Source organism: Pezoporus occidentalis, unplaced genomic scaffold (assembly GCF_034315485.1).
Source record: "Pezoporus occidentalis ecotype Australia unplaced genomic scaffold, CSIRO_AGI_Poc_V1 ctg32, whole genome shotgun sequence".
Classification (NCBI taxonomy): domain Eukaryota; kingdom Metazoa; phylum Chordata; class Aves; order Psittaciformes; family Psittacidae; genus Pezoporus; species Pezoporus occidentalis.
In genome coordinates, this window is record NW_026915158.1 from 938,638 (window position 1) to 958,246 (window position 19,609).

At 40.0% G+C, this 19,609-nt stretch overlaps 1 protein-coding gene across 15 annotated transcripts in view; it reads left to right on the top strand.

The window, feature by feature from the left end:
• INPP4A (inositol polyphosphate-4-phosphatase type I A) overlaps positions 1 to 19,609 on the top strand; it is a 103,250-nt gene that overhangs the window by 12,235 nt on the left and 71,406 nt on the right. For 2 of the 15 annotated variants that reach the window (XM_062628566.1, XM_062628570.1), the window contains exons 1-2: positions 1,211 to 1,487; positions 15,130 to 15,187. The gene's annotated coding sequence lies outside the window, so the exon portion shown is untranslated. Of the gene's footprint in view, positions 1 to 1,209; positions 1,488 to 15,129; positions 15,188 to 19,609 lie in introns of those variants that run through there. The other 13 variants (XM_062628575.1, XM_062628571.1, XM_062628579.1 and 10 more) reach the window with 10 other exon arrangements.

Below are 19,609 nucleotides of genomic sequence, written 5' to 3' on the forward strand. Positions count from 1 at the left end.
CCAGATACAGTACTGAACAGTGCTGTGCACGTACTTGGATTGGATGGGTTTCATTTGATTGGGCTTTGCAAAAGAAGGGGTTCTTTAAAAAGACAAAAACTACAGAATCATGAAAGTAATGCTTTGATACTAGCTTTTCCATGAGAAATCTCAAGACAAATCTGTTTATCTGGGTGATAGCCAGCTGGACATGTGCTAAATATGAGGAAAGATGTTCTGCTGTAAATGCTTTGACATAAACCAAGTGCCTTTTCCCAAAACTATCTGGAATGTTTATATGAATGGCTGTCAAGCAGGTTTGTGCATTTTAATGGCATTGTTCCTTGGGCCAGCAACTTACTCATCCCACCAGAATTTGTTTCCGTGTGGCTGACCTGGTGGATCAGTAGTACAGGGCTTCATCTGCTTCTTGAAAGCTGGATTTGCTCAACGCTGCAACTGCTTAGTATAACGTGCTTTTCAGAAATAAAGTGTAATCAATAGAGCACTGTGTATCAATACTGTCTAGCATTAAGTGCCTAACTTCAGCTTCATGATGCCTATTCTCAGTTGTGTTTTGTGGGGAGTCTGGCAGGCCTGGGAAGTTAATAGGTGATCAGGTTGCTTCTTTGACTGTGGCAATCATCGACAGCTAGCGGGGAGACTGCAAGAATTTAACCCTAAACCCAAATGTGCTGCTCCTGTCTATAATGCAGCTATGCTCTTTTCCTAGAGGCATGTTGCCCTGCTAAACTGGTGTCAGGCACACAGAAGTTATGCTCATGTGCATCCCATACTCCTTCCTACAGTTCTTTTATCTCACTGCATTTGAGATGGATTTGTCCTCTCCAGAGTACCTGATGAAGTCAGAGACACTTTGCTATTAACTTGTCATGAATAAGTGGATATTGCCCTAACAGTACTTTAGGTTTAGCATCTTTCCTGGGGTATTTGAGTGCTTCCCCTAGTCTTGATGAGGTGTGAGCCCACAGATATCTTGTAGTAGCACATCACCTGGCATGTCACACGGTGTTGTCCTGGCTTGCAGAGCAAGCTTTTGCATTCAGAAAATACAGAGTGAAAAAAAAAGAAACAGAATTGGTGTCTTGGGAAAACAAACAAACAAACAAACACGATTATGCAGAGGATGAAATCTAATCTGCTGCTGAAAGAAGAAGCTGGGGCAGTCTGCATGCATAGAGGCACACGGGTGGTGAGCACATGCATGTGTGTTTGTGCGACAGCGAGCGTGAACGAGCGAGAGGAAGCCCTGAAACTTAAACTCCTCCCGCAGCTCTGCATCTGCTCTGAGTCACTGGTATGACTCACACTGACAGTGTTCACGTTAGCAAGCGTTCAGATGGAGCAGCTCTGGCAGCAGAAGAAGCAGGTTATATTATTGATTGCCTGCTGCAGTAGACACTTGCGCCAAGATCTTTTTTTACAAGCACAGATGAAACAGAGGAGGCTCTACTGAGCACCGTTATTATTATTATTGTTTTCTTAAGGTAAGAATGCCTGTTATTTACTAGAGAAATATATGAAAGGGAATTTAGAGCTAGTGAAGGCTGAGTCTCTCTGCTGCTGCTTATTCTCGGAGGACGCTGATCTTTGGAGCTGCATTACTGTAAAGCTTTGTCTCAACTGTTTGCAGCACCATATGGAGAATCATGTGGCTAAATGGGCAGTGCACATCCTAGGAAACAAAGTAAATATATTCTCATTCATTGATGTTATGTAAGGCATGGCAGCCATGTTAAGGACATAAGACCTCTCTTGAAGAAACAGTACTACTAGATGGTAGGGCAAGGAAAACACCTGGTTTTTAAGCAGCTCTCTGTTCTTTGGGGAGCACTGCAGCAGTTCTCTAGTTCTTGCTTAAAACTAAATATGCTAACTTCTGATTTTCTGTGTTACTAGAATAAAAAACGGCATTAGAAAGAGCAGAATAATTGTTTACATTTAGAATCATAGGGGTTTACCTTGAGCATTCAGTCTGGGACTATATGCATGCTGTGATCTGTGCAGCACCTGAACATAAACAGTTTCTTCAATGCTTTAAATGATGCTTCCAGATATTGGGCTGATTTTCATTTTGTGCCACTAAAAGCCCATATATATATATATATATATATATATATGCCCTGTTCTTACATTTAGTTATGTGAAAAAAGTCAACATATTCTAACCTAGTGTTGACATATGCAGAATGGGTAAAACACTTTTTCTGTAGTGGCTTTAATGCTGTTTTATTCACTCTGGTGCTGTAATTTTAATGTAGCCTAGACTGGTGTCTCTTATTATCCTCAAAAAAAAATTCCATTGAGTCTTGAGCCTTTGCTGTGCTCCTCACAAGAGATTTCTACGTTAGGGATTGTGGTCTTGAACTGCGGTAATTAATTATCTTAATATCTCTTTTCTTTCCTCCCCCCCAGTTTATTTTGGATTTGCAAGGCAGTGTCCTTTTAAAGTGCATCTTACAGTGAGGCTGGCAGCTGCTCTTAGTAATAACAAGGGAGCCTGGTCTCTTCCGTGTATTGTTTTCAGAATGAGAGAGTAAGGATGTTTTCAAAAACTGTTCGTGTACTAGCTTACTTTCAGGTACTTGACACTACCACTCATTTCCTTGTAGAATTTACATTAAAATGACCACTGTCAAAGAAACAGGGTGCTGTAGTAAGGTCATTGAAAAATCACAGAATACTTTAGGTGGTTCTTCTATTTGCCAGTCTATAGCATTCACTGATACACAGTGTTTTCATTCCTACTAATTAAATAGATTTGGTGTTACTTCTGCCTTTTAAAAATACTAGGTTTCTTAATAAAATGAAAAGTAAGATTTGTTAGTGCATTTTTTTTACACTTCTTTTGGCATGCAACTTAGAAAACCATAATGTGAGAGAAGCTTGTAGAACAACGTCACTCATGGACGACCATCTCCCTGAGCAAAATTTTAGTGACTATAATTTTAATTTATGTTCCCGATATAAAATATTTCACATGTTACAGCATTATAAATGCAAGCTAATTTAAATAATGTTAAGGTTGGTTTTAAGATCACTCACTAGCAAAGTTCTGGTACATGGCAGTCTTTCTTTCCCCTCCCAAATCCAAACAAGTCCAAATAAAACAGTCTTAATTTTTCCACTGATTTGTACCTTAATTATTGTTTTCTAAGACTGTGTGTCAGAATTTTGTTTGCCTTCACGTTTGCCTTTTAAGTATGTATGCATTTAGAGTACGAATTCTGTATTATGTCAAACCAGAATGAATATTGTAATAAAACTCAATTATCTTCAATTGAGTTTACATAATTTCCTTATGAATGTGTTGTGGGCACAGTTATTAACAGTTAATATTTTGAAAAGAACTTTCAAGATGATGCTTAACATCTAAAGAACACTATGACAGCCCCCGAGTCGGCACAGCCCTAAAGACAGCCACTCCACCCTACTTGTCCATAAACTCTTTGTGCAAGTGCTGACCACCAAAGAGAACTCCCTCTGATCTGTCTAATTCTTGTGCTGCCTACTGTGTTCCTCTGTCTGTGGATGGAATGCACTGAGTGAAGAAGAGAGTCAGCTCAACAAAGAACAAAAAGCCCAGTCTTGCAAGATAGCTAGACAGTTTGCTGGAAAGCTGCTGGGAAGAGCTAAAGAAGTCTTGGCAGTGTTTGTTGTGATGCTGTCTTGATAATTACAAGATATATACGTTTTGGATATATTATCAAGTTACAACTAAAATGTAAATATCCAGGGTAGGAAAGATTTGTGCAGGGAAGTGATCATAACTTTATGTTAAGTGCAAAGGAAGCAGCTGAGTTTGATCCTTCTATGCAGGGGTTTTGTATAATAGGACTTGCCAAAGTCTGCCCTCTAGGCACCTTGAAGGTTAGTTTATTCCTTTAAGTTGCTTTTGAATCAGGCTTTAAAGGCAACAAATGGCAGAAGCTGCTGGAACCATTTCACTTGTACTTTTGGCAGAATTTGAAGTGTGAGAGTTCATGATCTCCTTGGCCTTTCTTTTGTGTAGTGAAGTTTTGTTATCTCCAGTGAACCCAAGCAGAAGATCCCAGCTCACTGTTCCCCCTTCTGTTCCTAGCCTACAGGACATCACTGGTGCTTGCATAGCTGTTTTTCTCATCTCTGCATTACTCCAGAGCTATGTTTTGTTATCTCTGCCCTCACTGAAGCTTTTGTGGACTTTCTGCTGAAATTTAAGTCCCTTTTTTCAGTTCTCACTTCAGCTGCTCTACTGTGACCTGTTTAATGACTCTCTCCGCTTGGTAGCTTTTCCACCTAAGCAAGCTTTAAATGGAACAAGGCCACAAAGCTCATGTAGTTACCTGTTGCTCCTGTGCTGCTTGTGTTGCAAACGAGACATGGGGTGTTCACCTGTCCTTTTTATTTGTTTCTTCCTACATAAAACCCACTGCTTCCTTTGTGGCCATGCCTTAGTTGTGTTATTCTAAGCCCTTCATCTGCTTTCCTGGCACTTGGGAAACAGTGCTGCTAGATTACCTTTGATCTGTTATATATTCTGCTTCCTCAATCCTTAAAGTTTCAAAATGGGCAGCGGCATAATCCTTGGGTATGCTGTTCTACCTCTCCCTGCCGTGGCAGGGGGAAATGACTCTGCAGGAAACACAGCTTTTGCTGTGGGTAACAAGTGGAGAAATGAGGGGCAAAGAGAAATCAAAGCATTTCTCCACAATTCTTGAAGCTCTGAGATCTTCAGTAGCAGGAAGCACTTACTCTTGTTTTAAACAAAAGCCTCCTTAGCAATGATTTATAGCTAGCCTTGCCAAATGGCTGGTGAAGAACTTAAGGGAAATCCATTCTTCTTTTGTTACTGAAACGTGAATGATCTTTAATATGGGTAATTTTTTTATTATGTTACAGTTTTACCTGATGATCAGCCCAAACTGGAGCACTGCTATATCAAATGCTGAGTTTTACACAGAGCAGAAGATGGTCCATACACTGAATAATGATCTTTTCTCCCACAAAAAATGGTTGCCCTACTTTCTATGCTAATTTGCTTTTTTACATTAGACTTTCTGAAAGAGGAATCAAATCTAAATTTGAAAAGGAGGGAGGAAAAAAGTTGGAGTTGTTGGGGTGGTTTTACAGGTTTTTGTTTGTCTTTTTTGCATGTTATAAATAAGCCCTGGAAACTGGAGTTATATTGGACTAAAGTCCTTGCATATGAGCAATATGAATAGCACTGTTTGCAATACTGAGCCATCTTGGTTGTTGGGAGTTTTGTATCTTTTTCTTTGCATAATTTTTAGAAATGACAATATTTGCATCAGTTGTTTGGGGGGTCTCATATATGTGTATGTATCTATAGAGCATCTGCTTTGTCCTTTTCCTTGTTCTATGAATAAGTCTTCTTCTTTGGATTAGATTTGTTGCCTTGTTTTAAAGAGGATGGGGAAAGAATGTTAAATCTTTGTTTATAGTGTGTCCTAAGAAACTCTTCACTTAATGCTGGAGCAGTTCAAACAGGGAGACACAGAGAGGTGGTGAACACATCCTGTTTGCCCTGCCCAGACTGCTAGAGTTGGGCATTGCATAAGGCTTTATATCACACAGAAAAAGTCAGCGTCTCAATTTTTGTCTGTTGAAACTTTTGTGTGTTCTTGACCATGTGCTAGTTTAAATAGAGAGTGAAGACTGCAGCCTGTACTGTGAATATAGCAATGATGGTCCTTTCATATGCCTTCAGGGTCTGAATTTCCACTTGCCTAGTCCTTCATGACTGTAGTCCCCCTGCCCTGCTCAGGAGTTGGAGCCAGTTTGAGGAAGAGTATAGTCCATTTCGCTCTGGTTAAATGGGATTACGGCCTGGATTACGATGGCATGTTATTTCTGTGCTGAATTGTCCTTGTTTTTTGTAGGGATGCAGAAATCTGGGATTAGCTCCATTTCTGTTTCAGTTGATGCTTCATCTTTTAAAGCAGCAGAATACCTCTGACTGCTGTGTGGGCTTAAATCAGTGATAGTAAATTGGTATGTTTGATGTCTCACATGACTATAAATTGATCTTCTGTATTCAGGTGAAACACAGTTTAAAAGGAGTGGGTTCATATATTTTAGATAAGTGCTTGCTAATGCCAGATAGTAAAGTTGCTACAGGCAGAGGTGAGTGACAGAGCATATCCATTTTTGCAGTTATTTGGGCAGCAGATCTGATTTTAAAAAAGCAAATGGCAATACTGCAATATTCTAGATTGCACTAAAAAGCCGGTAGCTTCATCAGGTTTCCTATGTGTGATAAGTAAGTGTATTTAAGCCCCAGATTCCTGAAATACAAGCTGCTATAAAAGATTTCTTCTCACTCATTTCAGAAATAGACACCAATGGTCTGACTTTAAAGCAAAAGATTTATTTTTTCCCTGACATTGATGTTATTTCTGTTGAGCAACTGGGAGGGCTTCTCCAGAGGACATATGGACTGACATAGTAAAATGTTGATTCTTTTAACACACGTAGAAAGACATGAAAAAAGATAGTATCATGCTGACAGTGTCTTTTGTTTCCAGAAAGCTTCCAGGAAGAGCTCTTTTGAGCTCTGTGCGTGTATGGAGGATTTGTATGAAAAGGGTTACGTCCTGAGTATTGCTATCACTAAATATTGTGGTTGTGAATGCATGACATAAAAATGCATGCAGCTGAACTGGTTAGAATGAGGACTTTCTGTTATAAACTCTCTCTGAAATGTCAGTGCCTGGGAAAAGTTCATTAAATTATTCTCTGTTCTTGAGATAAGTGGATGACTTTCAAATTGTATTTTAGTAAACAGGAGGTAGTGAGTAATAGGAAGAATGTGACCTTTGTGGTTTTGCCTACATAAGAAAGGTAGCTCATTATTGTCCCCATGGCTTTGTAGACTCATTGGTGAGAACATGATATTAAAAGCGCCTCTACAGGAAAATGATTTTACACAGAAAAGTTGCATGGAAAAGTGACTACTCTATTGCCAGTACATATGCAGTGAGACAGACTTGTAAACCAGACCAGAAATGAACTTTGGAAAGAAAGAATAATGAGGAATTAGAGCAGATTCTTCTTGACTGCTCTCCTATGAAGCCCACAGTTCAACTGGGGAATGTAAGGGAACTGTGACAAGTTTGATCTCATATTTATGAATTTCAGGGAAATTGCTTGTGATGAGAGTGCTTATGTTTGCAGATTGGCCATTTTTAGAATTTATAACATAGTGTGAGTAAGTGTCATCTAATTTCCTTTTTCCCAAGACTAGGTATTGCTTGTTACTGGGCAGAAGCAAATTAAATGAAGTTTTAGTCCTAAATTTTTGTTGAAGTGATATGATGTTTTACAGAGGATCCTATGAAAGATCCTTCAGGGCTTTGCCACGTTTAGTGCATACTCACAACAGTTTGTACAATCAGTTTATCTATAGCACTTTCACTAATATACATGGTGAATGAAAGTAGGCCACTTAAGGGTGTGGGCAATGTCACAAATTAAAGTAAGAAATGGGAGTTGGGTGAAATTGTGTTTAATCCATGCTCCAAGGATCCAGACCTGTGGTCACTGGAGTGAAATCATCACTGCCATTGCTAGAGGTTCTCAAGAGAGTTACTTTGCAGAGCTCCACGAAGCCATGGCTGGAGGGGTCAGAGTGAAATGCAGTCAGAATTGTCTCCCATGCCAGGACCTTAATATGTCACATTTACTGGCATTGAACACTGCCAGGGGTGGAGTAGCCAGAGCTTCTGTGGGCAACCTGTGCCAGTGTCTCAACACCCTCACAGTGAAATATTTCTTCCTAATATCTAATCTAAATCTATCCTCTTTCAATTTAAAGCCATTTCCCCTTGTCCTATCACTACATGCCCTTGTAATATGCCCCCAGCAGTCAGGTCCTGTGGACCTGAGTGGGCAGAGTGAGCCATGGGGCAGGCTGGATTGTGAAGGGCAGAGATACCTGCTGGTGAGAGGCTGAGGCAGAAATGGTCCTCCTGGCTCCTGCCATCTAGCACCTTTCTCCTCTCCTTAAGCCATGAAAGTTCTGTTTCTGCCAGCTGCTTTGTGCCACAGAGAGGGAGGTGAAGATGCTGGCAGATTGCATGGAGCAATAGGCATTTTTCTTTTTCCCCTTGAAGAATTGCTGTCTCACAGGATCCTTTTGAAGCTGCCATGTCATTTCAATGCATGGAGTTTGAAGAAAGGACTCAGCACCTTCAGGAAACAGAAAGCAGTAAGAGAGGGGACCTAGTTGGGCATGTGGAAGAATAAACTTGCATTTGCACAGGCAGCACTTGTGAGAAGCAGCTGCTTTTGTGCTTGGACATGGCTGGAGGCTTCCAGCGCGTATGTGTGAACTGAGGAACAGAGGAACTTGGCTTCAACACCCATAGTGGCTGAATTTTGACTACCTTGAAAAGGCTTTGCCTTTTTTTTTTTGTGAGCTCAGGAAGAACTGAATGTTCTTTTCTGTGCTCATTAATGGGATTTATATTTCAGCTATGTAAACATTTCCACAGCCTTTAATTTAATGGAAAATCATAAAATGTCACAAGGGCCACTGGTAAGATTTTTTGAGGGCTAGAAACCATTTGGTACATGTAACAATTGCCTCTTTGAAAAGTGGGGGTGTCTTTAAATACCAATTTAACATAAAATTTAGCAGAAAGACAAATGGAGAGTAGAACACTTACCAGTGAAGATCTGCTTAGCTGATGTTATATTTGTGATAAGTGGCAGACAAGAACTCTAGTAATTTGTCTCAATTTGTATGAAGATTTGATACCCCTCCCTGTCATGAGTAAGACATCCAGGGTAAATGGGAAGAGTTGTTCCTCTCTAGCACAGTGCTTATTTGTCACTAGCAACATTCCCAAACATCTAAAAGGCTTTTAAGAGAAGGGAGGTGGCAAATAGGCATTTGGAAGGGCTGTAGTAGCTGCTGGAGTGTGTAATATTTTGCAGCATTTATTTTTTGAAAGTGTGACATCTTTCCCAATTTCCCTACAGCTTTCCCAACTTCCCAACAACTTGCACTTTTTTTCCCCTCATTCCTCTGTGATTCATATTTCTGAATATGAAAAATAAGAACACAATGTCTTCAAAGTAAGCATGTGATATTTATATGCGAAAATGAGTAATGCAGCCTAGATTTAGCCATGTTGTGTTGCACATTTTGTGGCTGGAGTGCACAATGCTCTGATTTACATCATCTATCAAGTTGTATTTGGGGTTCATAAAATATGTCACCTTGGATGGGGCTTTGAGCAATTTGGTCTAGTGGAAAGGGTCCCTGCCCGTTGCAGGGAAGCTGGAACTAGTTGAGTTTTAAGATCCCTTCCAACCCAAACCATTCTGTGATTATATGCTTCTATGATAAAATAAGGATGTACTACCCATCTTAATGTTGATGACATCTCAGGGATTTGTGTAAAATAGAACACACTCAGAAAATTATTATTTGGTTAGACTGCATGAAAATAATTTCTATCCATTACTACTTGAATGTTTAGTTTTACAATGGGATATTATTTAGCCTGAAAGCGTAGCCTCCAATGATAAAAATGAGACAGGCATGTGGGCATTTGATAGCTAAGAAAAACGTGTCTTTCTGTGACACTAATGTAATAAATGAAAGAAGGAAGTAAGAATTTTAGGTACTGGACACCATTCATTTACTGTCCACAGTATGAAGAAACTGTTCAAGTTGATTCTGGGTGGTCTTCATACACTTCAATCTCTTCTATGTAAGCATGTAGTAAATGGTTGGATTGACCATGTTTGTAATAGCAAACCAGGTCTTCTCTTTCATATTGAAAACAGAATGTGAAATCCACTTGTGCAAACCAGTTTGACCTTAAGCCTGTCTTTTGAAATCTCTTTTTCCTTGCTTCCCATTTTGCAGGAGAGCGCTCTAGCTAGACTGACTTGTGGAGGTGTATATGTGACAATATTGAGGAGCAGACCAAATCTCAGGGCATGCTTGTATGTTCTGGCTTTATGTTTGTTCAACCTGAGGAGGTACTGGTGTGTACTGTGAATTTCTTTTCATGAAAATTAGGTGCAGAGCAGGGTAAATTGTGTCAGGAACACAGCCTAGCATTAGGAATGCTAAAGCACTCCTTCAAACAGTGATATAAACACAGTCAGATATGTGTTTTTTTTTTTTCCCAACCAGGAGCTGAAAATAGCGGAAACTTTAATGTTGTGAAAGTACAGGTTGCATGCATAATGCAAGCAAATCTGAAGTAATTCTGGGGAAGTCAGATCAAGACAAGACAAGTTTCCTCTTTTTCTGTAAGGCATATTTTGATATAATGGTGGTAGCATCTTGTGTAATTTAGTACTTCAGAAAGAGTTGCCACATTGGTCACGACAGTAATTTGCTCAGATTGAAGAGAATTTATGTTCTTTAAAATCCTGAAGACTGGTATTTCAAAATGGGGAATATGAGGGAAGACTTTAGGAAATCATATGTAGTTTGTAAAAGAGTTTAAAGAATGCTGTGGTTTATTTGCCACAAGGCAAAGGAGAAGATAAGACGAATTACAGCAGGGGACACAGTATATTCTACCTTTTGTCAGCTTGAGGCTTGTAGCAGGGGTCATAACTATCTTGACCTACAAAAAGAATGTGCTGTCTGGGTTTGTCGGCTGATTATTGGAAACTTGAGCCTTTAAAATACGTTTACAGGAAATGTCTTCTGATCTACATTAGGTCTGACAAACTGCCTTGTATGAGCATTAGTTTGCAGATCTGCTGTTGTCATGTGGTTCATCCTCAGCTGCTTGCCCACTGCAGAGGTTCATGCTCCTCAAATTTGTGAGCATAAACAAGTATAGTCCTTCCCCAGCTTGATTCTGTCAGAGGTTTAAATTGTGCTTTTTGCAAACTGTTCTGGTTTTCTTTTTCCCCCCTGTCCAAGTATTCCAGGATTTGTTGGTGTTAGGGTTTTTTTGTTTGCTTGGTTTTTAAAGAACTTTAAAACTGCAAAACCCTGCAGTTTTGTTGACAGATAGGAGGAGGGGGAAAGTGAGAGCAAGCAATGGGAGGTAGTAGCTTAGATTGGCTCCACTCCTATGGGAATAGCATGTCTGTTGAACTATGCCTGGATAAAAGCTATCAAAGTTAGTCACTGGCAAAAGGAGTTCTGTTTTTCTTTCTTTAACTAACGGACAAAATCACACCTGGTGTCATGGGATCTGGGTACCTTTCAGAGATGTTGACACCACATTTAATTGCAAAGGAAAATGGTTAGTTACTCGTTCCTCCCTGAAGTTATTTAGCTGCTGTCCAGTTGTTAGCGTAAGAACTGACACATAACCACCGGAATGGTTATATGAGGTGCTTTATTGAGGCGCCGGGAACCAGGGGTACTCACCCAAATCTGGTTCCGATTTCCGTCACATCGCGTTCGCAATTTATACACTAAAAATTTCGTAACTATTACATATTCAACACAGTTTACATCATTGACTAATACATATGCATCAAAGATTGCTACATCAATCTATTACAACATCAGCCTCTTCTGCGCTTGCGCCGCCCCCTCTGGTGGTCGCCCTGATGAAGTAAGGAGTCTTCCTCAGATGAAGTAAGAAGTCTTCCTCAGGTTGTCCTTTTCACCTTTCCTCTACTTGGCCAGGTCCCAGTCGTCTTCTGGACGTTAGCATTCTCTTATCTTCACCAGGATGCTTCTGGTATGCTGTTTTTGGCTATCTTAAACTTAGGTTCTGCTTGGGTAGAGTTTTACAATACATACACCTATACTCCTCTCACCATATGCAGTTATGTTAGCTCTTGCTACCAAGACTACCATTGTATCATGTAGTTACAGAGTAACTATGATACAAAACGTCAAAGTTACAACGTTTTCTAATATACAAAGCCTCACTATTGATTTATAAATTTCTCAAATATAATCATTTTACTATTTTATATGATTATTTTATTGTAAAAACTTCACCCTCTCTAACACAGTCAGTGAGTAAGAAAGAGGGAGGAAGGTACAGCAGAGGAGAAAGTGAGGGATTTTCATTAGGAGCATGTGCACACCCTGTCATTCTGGTGTTTGTTTTGTATCATACTTTAAGGTTTCTCCACAGGGACTAGTGTCACGTGCTTCACTTCCTGCAGTGTGCAGGAATAATGGTGTGACAGTTTTGATTGAGAGCTGGTGTTCTCAGTTTGTGTAGTCTCTCTGGTTCCAAGTAAAGTGACTGGGGAGAAAAAAAAATGTCACGATGTATCATTTCCTTATAGTGATACATCTGAATTGCTTTTAAAATCTGGCAGCACAAGCACTAAGGCTTAATCTGCCGTCATCAGTTAACTGCAAAACAATTTCTCTAGGCTTTAATTAAGCAAAAATACGCTGCAGTCTTTGAAGAATCTTTTTTTTTCTATCATCAATATTTCTTAATGCAGAAGGCCAGAGGCAGAACGTGCCAGGAAGCTGGTGCTTTAGTGTGGTCTGCAGTAGTTCATTACCACACCCTGCTGTGGTCTTACTGCTGTTACAGGGCAATGTAATTAAAAACCTGTACAGTGTAGGGTGAAAAAGAGAGGCTTGAGTTGGTGCCCAGTTAGAATCTTTCATATGCGGGTGACATTGGACTCTCTGGGCTTGCTACCTGGGCATAGAATCATAGAATGGTGTGGGTTGGAAGGGACCTTCAAAGACCATCTAGTCAAAACCCCCCTGCCATGGGCAGGGGCACCTTTCACAAGACCAGGCTGCTCAAAGTCCCATCCAGTTTGGCCTTGGATGTACTACTAGTATTTAGTTCAGTTGTCATGGCTAGAGCTACCACATTAGTGGTTTTAATCAGGTACCAAAGGACCACAGAATTGGAGTGCAATTAAAAATGTGATCGTGTAAAAGAGAACTTCTGGGCAGACTCTTGAAATGTATAACTTGAAATGTAGCTGAAGAACCAAAGTTGCTTTTAGAATGGGGTGCAGAGCAGGAGGGCACCTGCAGGAGGTCAGAACTTGCTGGGAGATCAGTAGGTAGGATTTGGCTTCTCTGCAGAAGTAGCAGTATTTTTCTAAAAATCTCACTGATAGACTGATTTTAAAATACATCACCCTAGAATGTGTGATTTCCACTGTTGATCTGCAAAATAGGTGTGACTTTCTGATGGTAGTGAGCAAGGTATGACTATAACTTGTCAGCAGAGAAACTTGATGTAGTTACTAGGTTGCAATGTCTCTATTTTACAGATGTGTGAGCTAAGCTGCAGATATGAAAGGGGTTTGCCTGTGGCCGCAGAACTAGTCATCTTTATAATAGTGTTGTAAATAGGAGTTTTAGATTCTGTTATCATGTCTGCTGTTTTCATTTCTTAATTTTAAGTGAAATGAATAATAACTGACCAGGTTTAAGTATTTATATTAAAAGCACTGAAGGTGGATGGTGGTACAGTATATTACAAGATTATAATGTAGCAGGTCCATTGTATCAGCCCTTGATGTGGCGACTGGCTGACTGTGACTTGCTTTCTGAGTAGCTTCCATGGTGCCCAGGAGCTTTCACAATATGCGCTTTGCTTTTAGAATGGAGGAAAAAAAAAACAACTATACTAAATAAATGCAGTTGAAGTTATAAAGGGTACCAAAATGGGACTTTATGTGCCTACACTGAATTTACCAAAATAAAAATTATTTAAAATAGTAAATGACTTTGCCAAAAACTAGTGCATATCATATTTAACTCTGAAAAGAGCAACATAACGTCAGATGTCTCTGGCCTCATTGAGGAGCTCTCCAAAAGCTAGGGTAAGTAAAATGCTTTGTAACTTCTCATCTGAACTGAGACATGTAGAAGTGAATCTCAAGTTGGTTCTGCCTTCACCTTGGACAATGAAAAGAGAAGAAAACTTGAGCTGCCTTATAGGCTACTTCTGTGAAGAGGTACAATTTTGTAAGAAATTTCAGGTGATTAGTTGATGAGTGTGTAAAAGCATAGGGCTGGGTGGAGTTTCCTGAATTGTTGAGCCTAGTCTTAACAGTGGCATGATGCTCCTCTTCCGTGGAAACCAAGTTTTTCCTTGGCTAAACTAGCTTTTCTGGTTGCTATTATTGCAGTTAGGTTAGTTATTTTGTTAACATCCTGTTTATCTTAATGGTTTTTTCACCTGTCCAGTGTTTAGCCCTTGTCATGTACTTCTGGAGAGCAAATTGTGAATCATCTCAGCCTCCACTTGCTGAGCTCCCCCAGATAAAAGCTGTCAAAGCTAGCCTCTGGGAAAAGTAGCTCTGTTTTTCTCTGCTGCATTACTTTCCTGGACTGTGTATCTATTTGACATTGAACTTGGTTGAGGATTCTGGACTGATTGATTTATGGATAAAATGTGCAAGGGAATATCTTGATTATACTTCTTGAAGGAAAAAAAAAAAACACATTAAGATGCCTGTTGCTTAGATGTGGTGTGTGGTGTGGTATGGCCAAGGACAGTACGTTCCTTGTCACAGTGGAAGAGCTGTGAGTATTGGAAGCAAGAAATTAAACTCTTAAATCTCTCTGCCAGGGGCATTTGAATTCAGTCTGAACCTGCAGGAAATACCAATTGCTTGGGGGAGGCTGAGTTCAGTCGTTAGCTTTTCTGTTTCATGGGGAAGGAGCTGCAGTGCTATGTAGTGACCCAAACACTGACTGTAGATGGAATAAGTAGATAGGACAAGGTAGCTGAGTTGGGAAGCTGTGCTGGGAGACTGATTGTTGCTGGTGACATGAAGTAGCTGCTTTATTGAGCTGTATTGAGCTGCTTTGTTATACTGTAACTGCATTGAGTGTTTTACAGACATAATAGAAAAGTAATTTTAGTTAAATACATTTTGTATTGCAAATGTATTTTCATTAATATAATCCCTACATGTGAAATGTTACGGTAACAGTAACCAATTCTGAAATATCTCTTTTGCCTTTATTCTTATTTTCTCTTTCTTCAGAACTCATCCACAGTCTGTATACTGTCTTAAATGGCAAAGGAACTATGTTATAAAATGTTTACACTGCATTTTTTACAAGTTTTTAGTGATTTTTTTATATTGTTCTTATATTTATTGCTTTCTCCAAAACTTTTTTTCCTGTAGTACTAACCTGTTTATTTAGATCCATTCAGTCAGAAACTGTCCTTTTTTTGTCTTTCAGACTATTAAAAAACAACTGGATGCACATGCCAAATTTCATCTGTGAAAGACGGAGTAAGGTAATATGATTTTAGAGATTGCTACTATAATGTGTGATGATCTGTGGACACTGAATGCAAAGGTTCAGATATTAAGTAAATTAGAGGCAGACAAAGCAAAAGGAACTTTAGTCTCAGAAATAACGAAGTGCTGACAAGATCCTGTGTTCTACTATCAGTGAAATGCTTACCCTATGTTTTGTCCTGTGGGCAGTTCACTATGTTGGCCAGAGGTTTTCTGTTGTTGTTGGGTGCTTTGTCCACAGAAGCTCAGGTTCTAATTAGCTAATAATTAGATAATGTCATTAGCTAATGACAGTATGATTTATCTTTGAACAATTGATATGTTTCTGGAAATTGGTGAGGTTCAAACTACAGCCTATACTGAAAGACCAGTATTTGTCACTTGTTTCCACCATAAGAACAGACCAGTGGTTCTTAATTTTCCTTCTTGAACATCCTGGATGTCGTGGTTTAAGCCCAGCCATGCAGCTCGGTCACTCACTCCCCCGCCTTCCTCCCTCAGCTCCTGGAGTATGGGGAGGAGAATCGAAAGAATGTAACTCCCACGGGTTGAGATAAGAACAGTCCAGTAATTAAGGCATAACACAAACCACTGCTGCTACCACCAGTAATAATAATGATAAGGGAATAACAAGTGAAGAGAATACAACTGGTCACCACCTGCCGACTGATACCCAGCCTGACCAGACAGTGATGTAGCACTTCTGGGTAACTGCGTCCAGTTCTACATCCTGGGCATGATGTGCTGTGGTATGGAACACCTCTTTGGCTAGTTTGGGTCAGGGGTCCTGTCTCTGCTTCCTTCCGGCTTCCCCTCCTCCCTGGCAGAGCATGAGACCCAGAAAGTCCTTGATCAGAGTAAACATGACTTAGCAGACTTAGCAACAACTAAAAACATCGGTGTTATCAGTGCTGTTACCAGGCCGAAAGTCAAAACCACAGCACTGCACCAGCTACTAAGAAGGAGAAAAATAACTGCTACTGCTGAACCCAGGACACTGGATCAACAGAAATGGAATAAAGCAGATCTGCCTTTGTTGTCATTGAGTACTGCTGTAGCATAGAGCAATATCCTTCAGGATGGGAACTGAATCCTGTTGGACACTTCATGAACATTTCTCAAGTGTTTACTTCTCCACAGTGAAAGAGCTACTTTATGTCCTGTGATGTGTCAGGGGGCAGAGGCTGATGGTCACATTACTAGGCCCTGGGAAGTGAAAAGGTGTCTGGTGGTTCCTGTTAGCAGAGGACTTTTGTGATAGCACTGTTGCCCACTTGTTTCCAAGCAAAGTTCAGTCATAGGACTCTTCTGGCTTCCTGTGGGACTGAGCAGCTGTTGGTGGGTTGTATTGTCAGGCTGGCCAGCTGCACTGGACTTCTGGATTTTCAGAGAATAAGAGAAGTTGTGGTCCACATAGTGATGTGTAGTATATGGCCTTAACAACAATGCAGTATGAGGCGGACACCAGTGAAATGAGTCTTCTGGTAAAGGTAGGAGGTTTTACTAGTCTGGGAATAGGAGGCAGCGAGAGGTGAAATGCGATGCTCATGGTCAAATGTGATGCTCACAGTCACATGTGACACTTGCAGTCACCTGAGTAATCATGTGTAGAAATTGAGGGGGAACCCTCAGCCTTCTCATCTCTGATGTAGTGAGTGTCTTTTGTAATCTTTTCCTTGCTTCCCGTTTTGCCTGACTACACTCTTTAGCTAGACTAACTTGTGGAGGTGTGTGTATGACAGTGTTGAGGAACAGACCTAATGTCAGGTCATGCTTGTGGGTTCTGGCTCTGTGTTTGTTCAACCCGAGGAGGTACTGCGATTTTCTTTCCATGAAAAAGGAAACAGGTGCCCCCAGTGCACTTTCACAGGTTTCAGCAAAGAATGAAAGTTGGAGTAGAGTCAGTGGCGAGCAGTAGTGACTTCTCAGAGATGCTTTTTCCCCAAGTCCTCATAAGGGAGCGCAAACTTATTTGTAAGATTAAGCAGACAGATCAGCAAATGCACTTCCTCATGCAGCACTGCTTTTCTTGTATCAGATGTGTGTCTTAATGCAGGCTGAGGATCAATTACTGAAGTCTGGAGAGGTGTGTTACCATGATTGTCCCTACATACGGAATTAAGCAAGAGATCAATACCATGTACTGGATTATTTAACTGGGGCAGAATAGAATACAGTGCACAGCAGGATGCTCCAGCGGTTTATGTGTAATTTTTTTCCTTTCACCATCTTGAACTGTTCAGTGAAGAATAACTTGAGAATCAGGCATGCACTTACAAATCTTTCTCAATCCCAAAAAGGCAGGGATGAAGTTGCCAGCAGCAAATGAGCACTGCCAGACCCTGTAGATGTCTTTACTGTGACTTAAAGGGAACAGCAGTAATACTAGCAATGCATATAATCTTTCTTCTATTAATCATTGTCTGCATTGGAAAAGATATGCCTGGGGCAGTCCTCCATCTTCATCCAGTTCAGTGCTGCTTCTTGCTGAAGAAATGAAAAAAGAATTCTCATACTTCCCCAAAACACCCGTTTCTTTTCCCCTGTAGGGTCTGTCCACACTTTCAAAGAAATCTGTAACAATAGAGGAAGAAAACAGTATTTGTGGCTCCCCTACAGGGACACTATATCATCCTAATTGTTTCTCAAATATGGCTCTAGCTGTGCAATCAACTCCATATAGACAGATCCCACTACTCATTTGAGACTTTGTGTTAGATTAGGACTGGAGAGAAAAGAAAAAAGTAAGAAGAGAGAATGCCACCCACTTCTGTTTGCCTGCTTGCTTGGTATTTTGGTGTATATTTTCTTTCAGCTGATTTGGATTTTTGAAAGGCTTCGTCATTAAGAGTCTCAGTGTCAGATATATAAAGCTCCACATAGCTTTTTTGATTGAGGGTCCTTAATATGTGTGTGTATAAAACAGAATTTATCTCCACTGGCACCCTTTTTAAGCAGCAGTCAGTTCTCTGGGTGACATGTCCAGAAAACATCCACTGGTATAGGTGACAAACAGACAAACTGCATGAATGACTAAGGAGAGGTAGTTCTTATTAGCACAGCAGCCTGCTTTGTGATTGTTGTTAGCTTTTACTGCAAGGTTACTATCCGTTATTGCAATTTGTTTTTTTAACAAAACCCAGCGTTCACTAGTTTGTTCCTTCCCCTCTTGCTTTTCCCTTCTTATCAGTTTAAGTATGTTAAAGTGCAGAGTAGGCCATATGTGAATGCATGGCTGTGTTAAATATATAGTGATCCTATTTCTTAGGCCATCATGTTCATCATTCTGTTGTTAGTGCTAGATCAATTGCATGCACCATGCTGGATTTGTGTTTATAATTACAATAATTACATGTGCAGTTATTGGATAATGTGAAGCATTTGCCCTTTCCATAATGTTGTCTATTCTATTAGTTGTTTTTCTGACTCTGCTGATTCTAGTCTGCAGAGTTAACCATCACTTTAGCTGTGAAAACAGAGATGGAGGACTTAGTTTGAACAAAATCTTAAATAAAAGCATAATCAGATTGAATAAAGCCTGAATGCAGGGAGGACAGAAAGAAGGGTAAGAAGACATGATGATGTATAGCTAATGAGAACAGCTGTAGACGGCACAAAATCAGGGACAAGGTGGCAGAATTTCAGATGTTTTAAGTGTCTGGATCCATGGATTATTACTTTGCTGCTTTGCTCTGGTGACTTCTTTCTCTTTTTGCAAGTATTCAACCTATGTTATGTTCTGCGCAAGCGCAAGAATAAATTATGGGTTTTCTGAAATTAAATATTACTCTTACATCAAGACCTTTGAAGTGTTTGGAACATTATCCTGTCCAAGTTAACATTCAATTCAATAACCTATTAATTTTATACTGTGTTTGCATTTTAATTATAAAGCTGTTATAGTGATTAAATTACAAAATGCCCGGTACCTAATTGTTAGTAATCTCAGCATTATCTGTGGGAGATACATAGATGAACTACCACAGAATCATTATGAGAATTTCTGGAATAATTGTTTCACTAAAGCATACTGAGAAGATAAAAACTTAATCCAAACCAACCCTCAAAATCAGCTGCCTACCATGCTACTCTCATTCTTGGAAACTTTGCATATGGATCATTTCCTACTTCCAGTTTTATTTTCTGTATAGCTAGGAAGATAAGATAGGAAGTCACTTTGTGGGTCCTCAAGTCCAGATCTCTATACATAGAAAGGTGTGGATTGTGCAGTACAAATACTTGCCTACTCTCTCGTCAATGCTAGGTGGAACACAGTAGCTTGAAGCATGGTAAGAAAAGACAAAAAATCTGCAGCATGCCTCAGACTGGAGCATGGCTGGCATGCTGGTCTCTGCAGAATAAATAGCAGAAAAGGCTCCTAGTTATTTTTAGCTTTAGTGCACGATTTTTCAGAACTT